This window comes from Capra hircus, chromosome 17, assembly GCF_001704415.2.
Source record: "Capra hircus breed San Clemente chromosome 17, ASM170441v1, whole genome shotgun sequence".
In the NCBI taxonomy this organism is placed as follows: Eukaryota; Metazoa; Chordata; class Mammalia; order Artiodactyla; family Bovidae; genus Capra; species Capra hircus.
Window position 1 is genome coordinate 6,375,967 of NC_030824.1, and position 15,942 is coordinate 6,391,908.

The following is a 15,942-nucleotide window of genomic DNA, read 5'->3' on the forward strand; positions in this document are numbered from 1 at the left end:
GCTCCCTGGAGGAGAGTTGTCCCCGAGATAGAGCAAGAGGGCTGTGAGTTGCGGTGGGAAGAGGATGGCATGGGAAAGGCACAGAGGATCTGCCATTTGTAATCATGCTGGAGACTGGGGTGGGGTGGGCAGATGAGCTGGAGTTCTAATTCCAGCTCTGCCATGAATTTGCTGTGTGCCTTTGAACAACTGACCTCACCTTTCTGGGCCTCAGTTTTCTGAGTCTTCACCGTTAAATGAACCATCTTTCCAGTCTTTCATCTTCTAATGAACCAACTCCAAGATGTATCCCTTAAGGTGTTTGTAAAGAATTAACAGAAATGGTGCTTATTGCTTAGTAAGGACTCAGCAATTCTCAGCAACTGGTGTTAGTATCATTCAGATCACTTCTTTCTAATAAAGAGCAGCAGCTGCCATTGATCGAGCATTTACATGTCTTTTTCTTTGTGAAACTGGGGGCTCAGCCTTCACAAAGGATTTATGAGTTGCATTTGCCAAGCCCTACCCATCTCCTGATACAGAATGGATGATTCTACATGCTTTTACATGTAGGTATAGAAAAAAGACTGGAAGGAACTACACCAAGATGTTAAAAATCATCATCTCTGGGTGATAAGAATGGAGTTGATTTGCTTTTCTTCTTTTTATTTAGTATTTTCTGAATTATGTACATTAGATGAGAATTAATTTTATAGTTGGGGAAATGATTGCTCCGATAAAGAAGAAATGCAGGAATGAATTCTTCTTGTTAGTTTAAATGAAGATGAGTCTGCAAAGGGTCACTTTAAAGCCTCTCCTTGAGTTCCAAGCTTAAACAGACAATGGTTTTGGAGTCAGAAATTCCAGAGTACCAATCCCAGCTCTGCTCCTTTCTAGCTGTGCTAAGCTAGCCGAGTCTCTTAACCTCTGTTGGCCCCAGTTCTCTCATCTGAAAAATGAAAATGGAACTAGCAGCCTTGGAGGCTTGTTTTCAAGGGCTTCATATGTGCGGAAGTACGTGGCACTTAGGAGGCACTCCCCCAGCAGTGACCCTTCCTTTAGGTGGGCTCCTTTCCCAGAGTTTCAGTGGAGATCCTTTGAAGGGGGGCATTACCTACCATCTCACTTTACAGAGGAGATTACAGGGATTCAGGGTGGAAACTTGTCCAAGGTCACAGAGCTCCGAAGGGAAATTCTGAAACAGGCTCAGAGAGGGTGAGTGATCAGACAGAGGTCACACAGCTTAAACTTACTGCCTGTGTAGCTTGTAAAACAAGAAACTAAACACCCGCCCCCACCCCCCCAAAACCCCAGAGTGCCCTTTATTGGTGGGGGGGGTTACCATTAATGAGGCACTGTGGCAAGCCTCCTGAACAAAACCAGCAGCAGCAACAACAAATCCGCTGCCGTTTATCAGCGCTTACGCAATGTCAGGGATCTTGGCTCGTCCCACAATCGTCTCAGTTAATTCTCCAGACAATTCTAGGACGTGCGTCTTTCGAGCCCATTTTACGGATGGGGAAACTGAGGCTTAGAGGCTGAGGCCCTTTCCCAGGGCCGCAGCAGGCCTGGCACCGGGCCTGCCCAGCTCCCCGGGAGGCTGCGGGAGGGCCAGGTGGCATGCAAGGAGTTAAGCGGTAGGCAGTGCTGTGGCTCCGCGCGAGGAGCGCGCCGGGCTGAGGCGTGCTGCTGGCGGCGGCGGCGGCGGCGGCAGCGGCGCTGGGAGCTCGGGCTCCAGAGACGTGAAGTCCGGGGGAGCGAGCGAGGCAGGGAGGGAGGCAGCGAGAGAGAGGGAGGCGAGGCGGCCGGAGCCCCGCGCTCAGCCGCAGCCCGCGCCCAGCGCGCAGCGGGCCCGGGCATCCCCGGGCGGGTGCCTGCGCGGGGCCTCGCCTTGGCGCGGGGCACCCGCAGTGCCGCCCGCCCGCCAGCCCGCCCGAGCGCCAGGCTCGCAGGAGCCCCGTTTGCACTTCCTCTCGCCTCCGCCCGCCTCCTCGGCTCACCGGCTGGCGTCGCCACCGCCTCCTCGTCCCCGGCCACCGCTGTCGCCGCTGCTGCAATCCAGGACGCACACTCTTCCACTTTCCCGCTGGAGGCGCGGAGGATGCCCCTTGCACCAGACCCGAAGAAATAGCCCCCCGGGCCGCCGGGAGGAGACTGGGCGGCGAGAAAGAAAATCCAGTCTCCCTTTCCTGGATGCCACTGCAGCAGCTGGCAGCTGGGAAGGCGCCCACAGAGCGGGTGCGCCAAGCGGTACGCGAGAGTCGCAGAGAGAGACCCCGGGCGCTGGCTGGGCTCCGTTGGCAGAGTTTGCAAGTGACTGAGACCCACAGGTAAGGGCAAAGGGGCCTGGTCCTGCTAGCAGGGGGGCCTTAGGGAGAGGGCATAGAGCTGCTGCAAAGGGTATCTGTCCCCCACCTGGGCTGCCGATTCCAGATGCTGCCTGGAGCCTGGGGTTCAGTGTCCAGAGCCAGGTGAGTAAAGAATCCCCAGTGGTGACAGCCCGGCCCTGGGTGGATGACAAACTTTCTCTCCTCCCGCAGAGGGTTGGACGTGCTGGCTTATCCTTTGTCCTTCCTCCAGGCACCCCCTCGGTTCCCAAGATAGGACGTCTAGGGCTTCTCAGCTGACCTGGACCGGGGGGAAGGCAACGGGCCCCCTTCATTTGATTCATGAATCACCCCCTTCTTGGCCAGTTAGAGTTCTGAGGGAGAAGGAGCTGGACGTATTTTCAAGTTGACTTTACAGGGTCCTTGTTGGGGGTAATACTCTGGTAAACGAGATTCCCCATCATCTGGAGAAGAAGCCAGGGCTGCCTGGGTGATGAATTCTGTGTAGAGTGCTTTGCAGTCTTGCTTATGTCCATTCTGGTGCGTGCGTGCGTGCATATGTGTGTGTGTATGTGTGTGTAGAGGGAAGCAGGGGGACCTGTCCGGACAGATCACCCCCATCCAAGCCCTTCCAGCAGCCCCAAGCGTCATCGCTGGAGCCGAATCACCTCGCTGGCAGAGACGCTAGAGACAGGGGATCAGCTCCCGTTCCTTGCAGCTCCTTAGATGAGCTAAAAATTTGGGAGAAGTTTCCTGAGCTGCTCAATGAGACCATTCAGATCGGAGCCTGGCGAGGTGCAAACTTCAGCAGAAAAGAGGTTGGAATGGACATTTGGATGGGGACTCCTGGCACTGTCATCCTCAACTCTGAGGTTGTGGGTGGTCTGTCACACCTCAGGCCCTTCGAGGCTCTGCAGAGCCCAGCACATAGCTCATGAGCTTGGCCAGATCGTTTTTTTCCTCTTAAGGAAAAACATGCTCCAAAGAGGCCACCTGGTCTCCAGGGGTCATTTTTGGAGCCATTCCTGTTGTCACAGCCCCCAAGATGGAGTCTTGCTTTACTCCCTAGGGTTCCAGCCTGGGGCCGGGGTCATCTCCATGAACTAGTTGGTCCGTGAGGCAGGCAGTGAAAGTGCTTCTGTTCGTGACCTAACGGACCTAATGGATGTATTCCCCTGGCCCCGTGGCAGACCTGGTGTCTGCCTCTAGGGAACAACATTGCTGCGTGGTTCCAGGACAGTGCTTGAGGCATAAGGTGGGAGTCTGAGGATCTGCTGCTGTTGCTTGGGATTCTGACTTGGGGCCAGGCAGGCTACCAGCTGCTTCTCTAGGCTGCCAGGACCCGGGGATGCTTCGAGGGTGTCAGAGGCTGGTATTTGATGTCCTGGGGAAACCCCGTCTTCGGGTCAAGAGGTTGAATGTCAAGTGGGCCATCAATCTGCTATGTGAGTTTGGGCAAGTCACTCGACCTCTCTGAGCTCCAGTTGCTGCTCCTGTAAAAAGGAAGAGATTTCCTATATCCTCAGAGATCCACACATTCGTACAGCCCTGAGTGACTGTCAGAGATGAAATCCTCCAAATCCCAGCAGGTGGTGTAACATAGTGTATAACAGGTCTAGGACTGAGGCACACCTGAGTCTGACCCATCACTTCGCCCTCTGAACCCCGGTCCCTCCGTAGTACAGTGAGGAGCTGATAGCCGAGACAGTGCGTGGGAGGTGCTTGGTGCACCTGGTGAGGCTGGGGCTGCACGAGTGCAGCAGCAAGGCTGTCTGTTTTGAGTCTTGCGCACGGGCCTCTGGGTGCTGTTGTCCCCAGGGAGGCTGGCCCTGAGCACCAGGTGACTGATCCTTGGCTGGGGAGCAGGGCCCTTGTTCTCTCGGATCATCTGACACCTGCAGTCTCCCCCCCCCGCCCCCGCTCCCTCCCCACTACTCGCTCCTTCCTCATAAAAGCACTTCTGGACCAGCAGCTCCTGGTGGGGAGCCCCAGGCGGTCTAGGAGCACTGGATGCATCCAGCTGCTGCGTCACCATGACAACAGGAGGTAGAGGTAAGCTGTCTCCATGGCTCCAACTTTGCAGCTGTGGAGGGATGCAGGGCAGAGAAGTTCAGTATATCTGGGCAGCCCTCCATCTGCTGAGGCTGTCTGATCAGGCGAGGCTGCTGTTCCCTGCAGGAACAGCCACGCCGGGAAAGTGTCTTGCGTATGTGTGTGTGTGGGCAGGTGGCTGAGATTGTGGAGGAAGGCTGTCAATTAGCCAGTCATTTCTTTCTGAATGGTTCCAAGGCTTGGGATATCTACATCCCTCCCTGTACTAGGTAACCCCTGTGCTGTGCTCAGTCGCTCAGTCGTGTCCGACCTTTTGCGACCCCCTGGACTGTAGCCCGCCAGGCTTCTCTGTCCATGGGGATTCTCCAGGCAAGTATACTGGAGTGGGTTGCTGTGCCCTCCTCTAGAGGATCTTCCCAACCTAGGGACTGAACCCAGGTCTCCCGCATTACAGGCGGATTCTTTACCGTCTGAGCCTCCAGGGAAGCTCTGGGTCCGTGCTAAAACCTCCGCAGGGAAGACAGACCTCGTCTTGGCCAACACGGAGCGAGTTGACAGGCATGTAGCCGGGCCTGGAGTGGGAGCAGCTCCACCGTGTGTTAGCTCTCATCTGCGGGCTCGACTTCCAGGATTCAGGAAACCAACAGTTTGCTTTCCTGGTGGAATAGGACGTGTGTGTCTGTATAGACACATGTGTGTGAACGTGTGCCTCTGTATACGTTCTCCTGTAGTATGCATACGTGTGCTCATGTGAGTATGAGTTACATAAAACCCTGGAGCATGTGTGGGCACATGCGAGACTAGTGTCCGTATGAGTGTGCACTCATGAGATTGCCTGTCCATGGACTTAGGCATTTGTGTGTGTGTGCATGCGCCTGTGTGAGGCAGTGTGAGTGTGGGTATGCATAAGCAACTGTGAGTGTTAAGCAGTTGTGTGTGTGTGATCAGATGCACACATGTGTCGTGAGGGTCTGTGTGCCAGTCTCTGTGTTTAAGGAGCTATGTGGGGTGGCCAGGGCACATGTGCATGTTGTCTGTGTGGGCATCTGTGGGCACCTGCGTGTGTGTGCATGTACGCGCCTGTGTGCAGTGACGTGAGTGTAAACTCACAGTTGCGTCTCCATGTTTCTCGACGCACCTTTGTGTCTCTGCGCGTGCGTGTGTACAGCACTGCACACTCCTCATCCTTTGTGTGAATGTGCCTGTCTGCCGTGGTGCAGCCTCTGTGAGTGTCTCCGTGTGCATGCGTGAGGTTCTGAGCGCGTGTGTCTGAGAGTGAGAGAGGGCACATTTGGCTGTGTCTCTGCGTATGTGTGCGTTTCTATGGATGTGTACCTGTGTGTTTTGCAGTGTGAACTCAGTCATCTGTGTGTGTACACGTGTGTTTCTGGGTGTGTGCCCCTGCGTGAAGCATTGTGCTTAGTTGTGTCTCTGTGTATATGTGTGTGTTTCTTAGTGTTGCTATTGGGTTTGTGTTGCTGTGTCCATTTGAGTGTGTCTCAGTGTGCACGTGAGGTGTCTCTGAATGTGTTTCTGGATGTTGCAGTGTGGTGTTTGTGCGTGTCTCCTGTGTGTGCGCAAGTTTCCGAATGTGTGTGCCTAGGATGGGGCCTTGTGTCTTTTCACCTGTCCCTGGGTGTAGGATGTGTGTTTCATGTGTTTGCCTGTCTGTGGGGCAAAGTAACTTCTGTGTGTGTCGCATGTGTGTGTGTGTGTGTCTGAACACGTGCATCTGTGCAGGTGAGACTCGGTGTCCACAGGGCGGATAAGGTGTTGAGGGCACTGTAAACACTGCTGAGAGCGTCCTAACAGAGCACGTCTCTGAGCCTTTAAAGGCTCCTCTTCTGTGTGCTCTGCACGTCTGCACTGTGCTCGAGTGTGTACCTGCCGAGTGTTGATTCAGCGATCGGTGGTGCCAGCTCTGAGCAGAGTGTTGGGGTGTTGGATGTTCATTTTCCCAAGTGCCTTTGCTCTGAAGCTGTGTCTTCCTCTGCTCCCCCGGCTCCCTCAGCCCCCAGGACAACCCACGTCTCCCCCGCCAGAAGCCTGCACTTAGGCCACTCACCGAGCAGACTCACAGATGTTCAGAGCGCAGGTATAATTTTAGGCAGAAGGTCTGAACATAGGCAGCCTAGGATGCAATGAACATTTCGACAGCAGTGTTTCTAATTAAGAGCAACTTGTTTTCCTTAAATAAACAAATCAAGAGAGGAAAGAAATTGCCCGAGATTAATGGCTCCCGGGAGCAGGTCCAGATGTTGGGAAGGTGAGGTTGGGGGTCCCCACAGACTGCCAGTGTTGCTGCTGGGGTCTTCCAGGTTTTGACCAGGAGTTGATGGCACAGGGGCTGCAGAAGCTGGTGAGGCGAGCAGGCCAGGGCAGTGTGAGGACCCTTTCTGAGGTTTGCCTAGTGTTTGGTTGTTGGGGAAAACACATCCCTGGCCCCAATTCCTCCCTCCTCCCTGTATCCATGCCCTTAGCCATGAGACATGGCTGTTCTTCCCACTCAAGAGGCAGGCAGGGTCTGTGCTCCTCATCCTTCACTTCGGGTTTGGGTTTGTGTTTTCCTCTGGCCATCGGTGGAAGTGATAGCGTGTCCTTTCCAAGCTTAGGTGTCCAGGGGCCTTACATGTTTCTACCATGGCTGGGAGAGGCGCTCCACCAAGGTAGCTGCCCCCTCCCCCTAGCCTGGCCCCAGAACGGACACATGTTGAACTACCCTTAGCCCAAACCTCAGCGAAGAGTCTAGCTCAGCCATGCTCCAGCTTGCCACTAACAGATCAACTCCTTAAATCCGTATATTGCTGGGCCTTTCTGGTTGTTTGTTCCATTATTGTGATTGTCGGGAACTGATGCAGTTGCCAGTGGTCTGTATTTCCTGCTCCTGTGGGACCCCTGGTACTCATTCAGAGGTATACCGTGTACTTCTCTCCATGGATACCCCATTCCTACCTGGATCTCTGCTCATCCCAACATCAGCAGTGTTAATAATAATAATAGCAGCTAATGCTTATGGAGTGCTTACCAGATACCATGCCAGAGGTTTTCTATATACATACACACATATACACATATACATATATATGTATGTCTCATCATACTTACAACTGCTCTCTGAGATATTTCTGTTATGACTTCTGGTATAACCTGTGAGGCTCAGAGAGATGAACTGACAACTCAGGAGAGGCATTGCCGGGATTTGCATGCAGATCACCACATGTCAGAGACCATGCCTTTAACCACGACGTCGTCTTGCCTCCCCAATGCTGGCAGGCGTGTTTGCCATTCTTGGGAAGCAAGCACACACTTGGCCTTCACGTTGGCTCACCTGGAGGTTAGGTGGGCAGGAATGAATTAGATCACAGACATGAGAAGTGTCTCTTTGGTTGAGGGGAGACCTGTTCATTCTCTCATTCACGTGTTCGTTCTATATTGAATGTCAAGATCTGCTGATGCTCAGCATTTGCTCAGAGTCTGCTAAGAGTCGTACTTTGTCCTGGGCCCTGAAGATACAGAAATGGCAGACCCCAATTCTGTCCTTGAAGACCCTACAGTTTGGGGAGGAAGCAGGAGGCCCTGGGTTCTGGAGGCAGATTAAACTGGAGTCCAGCCCAGCTTCCCTATTACTATCTGAGACCCACATTTCTTGAGTCTCGGGTTGAGGACAGAAGCTTCAGTGTACCACCTTGCTGCTGCTGCTGCTGCTGCTAAGTCGCTTCAGTCGTGTCCGACTCTGTGCGACCCCATAGATGGCAGCCCACCAGGCTCCCTTGTCCCTGGGATTCTCCAGGCAAGAACACTGGAGTGGGTTGCCATTTCCTTCTCCAATGCATGAAAGTGAAAAGTGAAAGCGAAGTTGCTCCGTCGTGTCCGACTCTGTGCGAACCCCATGGACTTAGGAAATAACATAAGGACGGCATGTGCCTCAGTTTGCTCATCTGTAATATGGCAATGATAAAGACAGTGCCTTCTCCCAGAGTTGTGATGAGTATTTACTAAGTAAGCTCAGCCCGTCAGCCCTGGGCATTGTGAAAGGGGACTTTGGCCGAGGTTGCACAGGGTTGGTGACAGAGCTGAGGTCGGAACCTGGGCCTTCTCCATCCTGACCTGTGACAGGGCCACAGTCCCTTAGATCCCACGCTGCTTTCGCATGTGAGCGTATTCATTTCTTATTGCTGCTGCAACAGATGACCACAAGTACACGGACTTAAAACAACGTGAACTTATCCTCATTGCTAGGGATTAGAAACCTAGAATGGGTCAGCAGGGCTCTGTTCCTACTGGACTCTCAAAGGGAGGAACATTCCATGCCTTTGCTATGGCCTGGAGGCTGCCCACATTCCGAGGCTGGTAGCCCCACGTCACTCTGACCTCCGCCTGCATGGTCATGTCTCCATCTCTGACTTCTGAGTTCCCTGCCTCCCTTATTAGATGCGCTTCTCTCGTAGCTCAGTCCGTAAAGAATCTGCATGCAGTGCAGGAGACCCGGGTTTGATTCCTGGGTCAGGAAGTTCCCCTGGAGAAGGAAATGGCAATCCACTCCAGTACTCTTGCCTGGAAAACCCCACGGACAGAGGAGCCTGGCAGGCTACAGTCCCTGGGGTCGCAAGAGTCAGACACGAGTTAGCGGCTAAACCACCACCACCACCTTATTAGATGGCATTGGGCCCCCTCAGATAATCCAAGATAATCTTCCCATCTCAAGATCTTTAACTTACTCGTATCTGCAAAGCCCCTTTTACTATGTAGGGCAACATCACCTTAGGTTCAAGGAATTAGGACACGGATATCTTTGGGGAGTAGTTATTTGGCTCCCAGGCTTCCCTGATGGCTCAGACGGTTTGATCCCTGGGTCAGGAAGATCCCGACCGAGAGAGCATGGCAACCCACGCCAGCATTCTTGCCTGGAGAATCCCATGGACAGAGGAACCTGGCAGGCTACAGTCCATGGGGTCAAAGAGTCAGCCACAACTGAGCAACTAACATTTTCACTTCTTTTTCTTTATTTGGATACCACGGTGGAAAAAAAAAACAAATGAATCATTCCCCGTTCATTGATTCAATACATATTTATTGAGTGCTTACGTGCACCAGGCTTGAGTATTTCCTGGGCATCGACCATGTACCTAGGTCTGTCTAGGTCCTGAAGATGAAGTGTTGAGCAAACAGACAGAGGCCCTGCTGTCCTGGGGGGTTGATTCCAGGAATGGGAGTCAGAACAGAAATGCATAAATAAATAACTGAACAGCTTAAATTTAAATAGTGATGAGTTCAGTGAGGAAAACACAGCAGGTGTGGAGGTGGTGTCTTCTAACAGCCCCTGTCGGGGTCTTCTGCGTCGAGGAGCCTTCCTCCCCTACCCCTTCTGGCCTGGGGGTGGGCATGGTCTTGCTCCGCTGCCAGGCCCTGGGTGCTGCATTCCCCACCCACCCCTGGTGGCTTCTCTACACTCTGCCCTCCATTGTAAGTGTGCTTGGTCACCCCACTGGGGTGAGCTGTTACCCGCTGGTCCCTGAACAATACGGGTGCTTTTGATGTGCCAGGAAATGCGCCCTGTGCAGGGCACACTCATTGATCCTTACAACATCCCTCCAAGGAAAATGCTCTTTTACCCTCTTTCTCAGGTAAGGAGTATAGGCACGTTCACAGCATCTTTATTCACAAAGGCAGACAGGTGGAAGCAACCCAAGTGTCCATTGACATGGAATAAAGTAGGCTCCATCCATGCTGTGGAATATTATTTAGTCTTAAAGCGGAGCAAAATTCTAACACACACCACAACAAGGATGAACCTCAAGGATGTTTATGCTAAGTGAAATAAGCCAGACACAATAGGACAAACACTGCATTGTTCCACTTTGACTTTATTAAAGTAGTCAGATTCAGAGAGACAGGAAGTAGAATGGTAGTCTCCGGGGGCTGGGGGAGGGGAGAAATGGGGAGTTGGTGTTTAACGGGATCGAGTTTCCGTTTGGGAACATGACTGTTCTAGAGATGGACGGTGGTGACGGTTGCATGATGCTGTGAATGTCCTTAACACCACTGAACTGCACACTTAAAATGGTTACTGTAGGAAATTTTATGTTGTGTATGACATCGCCGACTTAATGGATACAAGTCTGAGCCAACTCCGGGAGACAGTGAAGGACAGGGAAGCCTGGCGTGCTGCAGTCTATGGGGTGGCAAAGAGTCAGACATGGCTGAACAACAACAACAACAACAGATTTTGGCAGGATGAAAACGAAGTAAATAAGTAAAAGTCTAGAGAGGACTTCCCTGGTGGTCCAGTGGATGGGAATCCACCTGCGAATGCAGGGGACCCGGGTTCAGTCCCTGGTCTGGAAAGATTCCTCATGCTGAGGGCAGTTAAGCCCATGGGCCACAGCTACTGAGTCCATGCACGCTAAAGCCCATGCTGCGCAACAGGAGGAGCCGCTGCAAGCAGAAACCCATGCCCTGAGATAGAGAAGGCCTGGGCGTAGCAATGAAGACCCAGTGCAGCCAAAAATGAAGAAATAAATTAAAAAAAATTTTTTTCCTAAAGTCTGGAGAGGCTAAGATTGGAACCAAAGATCTGACCCTAGAGCCCATGTTCTCTTCCCCATACAACATGGTCTCACCCCCCAGAGCACTATGCACACCCAAAAGTGGGTGTGCAAGGAGAGTGTGAAAACAAGCTGGGAGAATGTGGACTGGGGCTTTGCACGCAGCAAAGGGAAGACCTGAGGTGTTGAGGAACCCGTGGCATGCTGGCACCATGCACTCCCTTTCATCAAGGTTCACCCACTGGTCTATTCGACAGATTTTTATTGAGCACCTACTGTATGCCAGACCTTGTGGAGAAAGTGAGGAGAAAAACAAGACCCCAACCTGCATATAATTACAACTTGAAGTAACTGCTAGAATTTAGGGCCTCTGAAATAGAAGACTTCCTTGAGAGAGAGAAAAAAAACAGAGCCTGGCTCTGAAGGACAAAGAGGATTGACCAGGTGGAAAAGGCTGGGAAGATGGCAGAGCCAGCACATGCAAAGGCCCTGAGGTGAGGACAGCGGCATGAATCAAGGACACGGATGCACTTCCCGACTAGGAAAGAGCTGGCACGCAGCCAAGTGGACCATTCTCAGGGCCTGGCCAGCCCTGTAACCGCTCTGCTCTTTATCCTTCCAGCAGTGGGAGGCCCTGGACAGATTTTAAGTAAAGGGAGTGAAATGATTCTATTAAACCCCAGCCAGAGCAATAAGAAGAAACTGCACCGCCACGTGAGGTGGGAGCCCATTGAAATGCCCACAAAGAGGGAGCTGGGCCTGCTGCAGCGATTTCAGGATTTCAGCTTCATTATGCAAAACACACAGCTTTCCAGGGGAGAGGTAGGCTTGGCAAAAAAGAGTCAACAAATTAGTTTTTTAATCTGCTTCAAGTTGCTAAAATGCCCTGTCTCCCTTCCATTGTCACCTGAAGGCCTGTGGGCTCTTTTCACTTTTATCAGAGAATTTTTGTTTTTTTAATTAAAGGAGTTTTTCCTTTTGAAAAACAAATCCCAGCTGTGTTCTGATAAGATAGAATTAAAAACAGCATGGGGGGGGGAATGCCACAGAAAGCTCTGACTTTTCTCCTTCTGTATCTGAACTGATTTAAATAATAATTATATGTTTCATTTTGATGCAGCCTCTCCTCAGCCCTTCCTGGCCTCCCCCAAATCACCAGAGTGTACCAGCTGCTCCACACATAGGATGCTTCTAAAATTCCCAACTCTTGTCCCCTAGAGAGAGAGAGAGAGAGACAGCCCTATAAAAGACAGCTGCTGCTGCTAAGTTGCTTCAGTCGTGTCCAACCCTGTGCAACCCCATAGACGGCAGCAGACCAGGCTCCCCCGTCCCTGGGATTCTCCAGGCAAGAACACTGGAGTGGGTTGCCATTTCCTTCTCCAATGCAGGAAAGTGAAAAGTGAAAGTGAAGTCATTCAGTCGTGTCCAACTCTTCACGACCCCATGGACTGCAGCCCACCAGGCTCCTCCGCCCATGGGATTTTCCAGGCGAGAGTACTGGAGTGGGTGCCGCTGCCTTCTCCGGATAAAAGACCGAGAGTTCTGACCTAACAGCTTCAGGTTCAGGGCAAAAGTTGCTTGAATCCAAGCGCTCCGAATTCACAGCTGTGTGACCTCAGGTAATTCATTTCAATTAGCTTCTAACTGTGTACATGCATGCTAAGTCGCTTCAGTCTTGTCTGATTCTGGGACCCCTTAGACTGTAGCCCACCAGGCTCCTCTGTCCGTAGGATTCTCCAGGCAAGAATACTGGAGTGGGTCGCCATGCCCTCCTCCAGGGGATCTTCCTGACCCAGGGATTGAACCTGGGTCTCTTATGCCTACTGCATTGGAAGATGAGTTCTTTAGCACCACCTGGGAAGCCCTAGCTTCCCACTACTCATATGTAAAGTGGAAATAATGATGGTAGTTATATTCGTTGGATCCTTCTGGTTGTAACTGACAGAAAGTCCAACTTAAATATCATTACACTCTTATTCTCAGGCAAATGAGGACTGTATAGCTTCATGTAACTGGCAACTAGCTTCAGAGTTGGCTTGATCCAGGAGTTTGATAGCATCACAGGTCATTCTCTCACTTGCTCTCTCTCCCTCCCTCCCAGTGTGTCTCTTTTCTCCCCCTCCCGATCTCTTGACTCTCCTTTTCCTTGGTGGAGGGCTTTCCTTCTCCAGTGGCTCTGGCTATCTTCATCTTTGCACAAATGCCTACCAGTAACTCCATAATTACATAGTGTCAGCTGCAAGCCCTCCTCCCACTAGTCCTGGAATTGAGAGTTTGTAGGTTTCCTGAAAGTGAAAGCGACTTAGCAGCAGCAGCAGGTTTCCTGAAATCAGAGAAAATGACTATACTGCTCAGTCAGATTGAGGTCATATGGCCACCTTGGACCTTCCTTGGGTGGGGAGGCTGTGAATCAGCTCTTGTGGTTTCCTGAATCACAAAGACCAATAGCAGAAGCAGGATGGGTCCCCAAAGGATAATCAAGACCCAGTTAACCTGAGCAAAGGAAGTAAATGCTGGTCGCACTAAAATGACCTTTCTACTGTTGTCACCTCAGAGGGTTGCTGTGAGGTGAAGATTAAATGATATTGATCATGCAAGGTGCTTAGCGCTGAGCCCAGCATGCCGTGTACACAGTCAGTGCTATTCCGACTACTTCTGTGCTGTTATTGACCTGTGATAATATAGGCCAGGGAGGGGCTCTGTGAGTACTGAGGGTGATGGGAGACGCGCATGACCAGATGACTCAGCCTTGGCACCCCACTGGCCCCTGGGAGTCTTGGGCCTGTCCATTCCCCTCCAGTTTTGATTGCCAAAAGCCATCATTCCCTAACAAACCACATGTCATGGATCACTTCACTGGCTAAAAGCTGGTGATGGCTCAAAGGACGCAGGGAGGGGTGACAGATGCTGCCGGGGGCAGGCAGGTCCCCTAGGAGGGGCAGTGATGAACCAGAAACCTGGGGGACCAGCTACAGGGAGCACCCACTCCCACCCAGCTGTCTCCCCATGCCTCTCAACGGTCTTTAAGGTGTTATGCACAGCCTCTACCTGCTTGTAAATGTTGGTCACCCAATTCAGGCAATTTTGAAACACAGGACAGAGCAAACAGGCGTGTCTGTGGGCTCAGCTGGACCTCTGTTGTAAACCCAGGTCTCCCCGACACGGGGGACATGGAGCCTGTTCTGTCTGAACCACAGAGAGCTGGTGTTGGGGATGCCCTCGGAAGACACGCCAGCCCATTGTTCCAGAATCGAGTCGTGTGCTGCCCGCCTTCAGCGTCCCCCTGGATGTCCCCACAGAAGTTCCTTTTCATTCTGAGCCACACCATTTGTAACAGGCTCCACGGATGTCTTCAGTGCGAACGGCCGCTTAGAAGCAGTTCATTTTGCTGCCTGAGATTATTAATGTTCTCTCTGATTTCCTGCTTCACTCTATTGATTTCCTGGGATAAAACTTTCTCTGCAGAGGCTGTGAAGGTAATTCAGCCGCATCCCTCTATGTGAGGGAGGGTTGGATCCTGGCTTTCCTATCCCTCTTCCTGCTGTGTGACAGAGGGCAAGTCACTCCGCCTCTCTGAGCCTTGGTTTTCTCTTCTGCAACCTGGGGGGGTCCTCAGAGCTCCCGCCTCCTAAGGAGGGGTCGGTCACACGGCAGGCACTCACCAACCTCAGCTCCTCCTGTGCAACTCCAGCCCCAGTGACCTGGGAAAATGAGAGACACGCTTGTCTGTGTTTAACACCCTCTCCGTGGAAGGCTCTCTCCAAGCATGGGTTGCTGTCCAGTCACTCAGTCATGTCACTCTTTGCGACCCCATGGACTGCAGCACATCAGGCCTCCCTGTCCATCACCATCTCCCGGAGTTCACTCAAACTCATGTCCGTTAAGTCGGTGATGCCATCCAACCCTCTCATCCTCTGTCGCCCCCTTCTCCTCCCGTCATCTTTCCCAACATCAGAGTCTTTTCCAATGAGTTGGCTTCTTTGCATCATGTGGCCAAAGTAATGGAGCTTCAGCTGCAGCATCAGTCCTTCCGATGAATATTCAGGGTTGATTTCCTTTAGGATTGACTGGTTTGATCTCCTTGCTGTGTCCAAGGGACTCTCAAGAGTCTTCTCCAGCACCACAGTCTGAAACCATCAGTTCTTTGGCACTCAGCCTTCTTTCTGGTCCAACTCTTACATTCGTACATGACTACTGGAAAAATGATAGCTTTGACTATATGGACCTTTTTGGCTCACAGCAGCCCTGAAGCTTGTGGCCTTATATCATTCTCCTTATTTATAAATGAGGACACTGAGGCTCTGAGAGGAGAAGGGATCTGCCCAAGGTCACACAGCTAGGGGATGCCAGAGCTCAGACTTGAACTCTAGCGTGCCTTCATCTGGCAGCCCTGGCTCTTGAGAGGGGCACTACCTTCTACGGGAACCAGCTGCATTCACAGAAACTCATGGGCACCAAGGGCCCCTTAGCAACGGGCTCTAGACCCAGCTCTGCTGCTAACTTGCTGCGTCACCTCAGGAGACTTTCTGGGCCTCTCTGGGCCTTTGTTTCCTCAGCTCCTTAGACTCATGTTGCTCCCTTCCAGCCTCAGGGCCTTTGCAGATGCTGTGCTATCTGCCCGGCATGGGCCCCTCTCCGCCTCCAACCTTCTTTACCTGGTTAATTGCAACTGCACCTTTGGGTCTTGGGTGAAGCGTGCTTTCTGAGAACTCCTGTGGCGTTCCCCTGGGCCAGATCAGATCTCTTCCATTGCCTGCCTCCCCAGATCCACCTCTTTCCTCCAGGGTTTGTGAGTCCAGTGCTGTGTGATGATTTAACTAACCTGTGTCAGCTCTGCCAGAACTGCCCACTTGGGGAGTCAGTTAGATCTCTTCCCACACCCATACTCCAAGCCTGCCATATATTTAGAGCAAAACTTAAAAAGAGCCCTTAGGACCCTCAGATACTGCTGGTAGGAGTATGAATTAGTACAGCTGCTTTGAAAAACTGCTGTGCAACATTACATACATCCTCTAATCTGCTATTGTACTTTGGGATAT

General features: G+C 52.0%; 1 protein-coding gene across 2 annotated transcripts in view; it reads left to right on the top strand.

Moving 5' to 3' along the window:
- WSCD2 (WSC domain containing 2) overlaps window positions 1,849–15,942 on the top strand; it is a 117,102-nt gene continuing 103,008 nt past the window's right edge. For both annotated transcript variants that reach the window (XM_018061077.1, XM_018061076.1), the window contains exon 1: window positions 1,849–2,309. The gene's annotated coding sequence lies outside the window, so the exon portion shown is untranslated. The remainder of the gene's footprint in view (window positions 2,310–15,942) is intronic.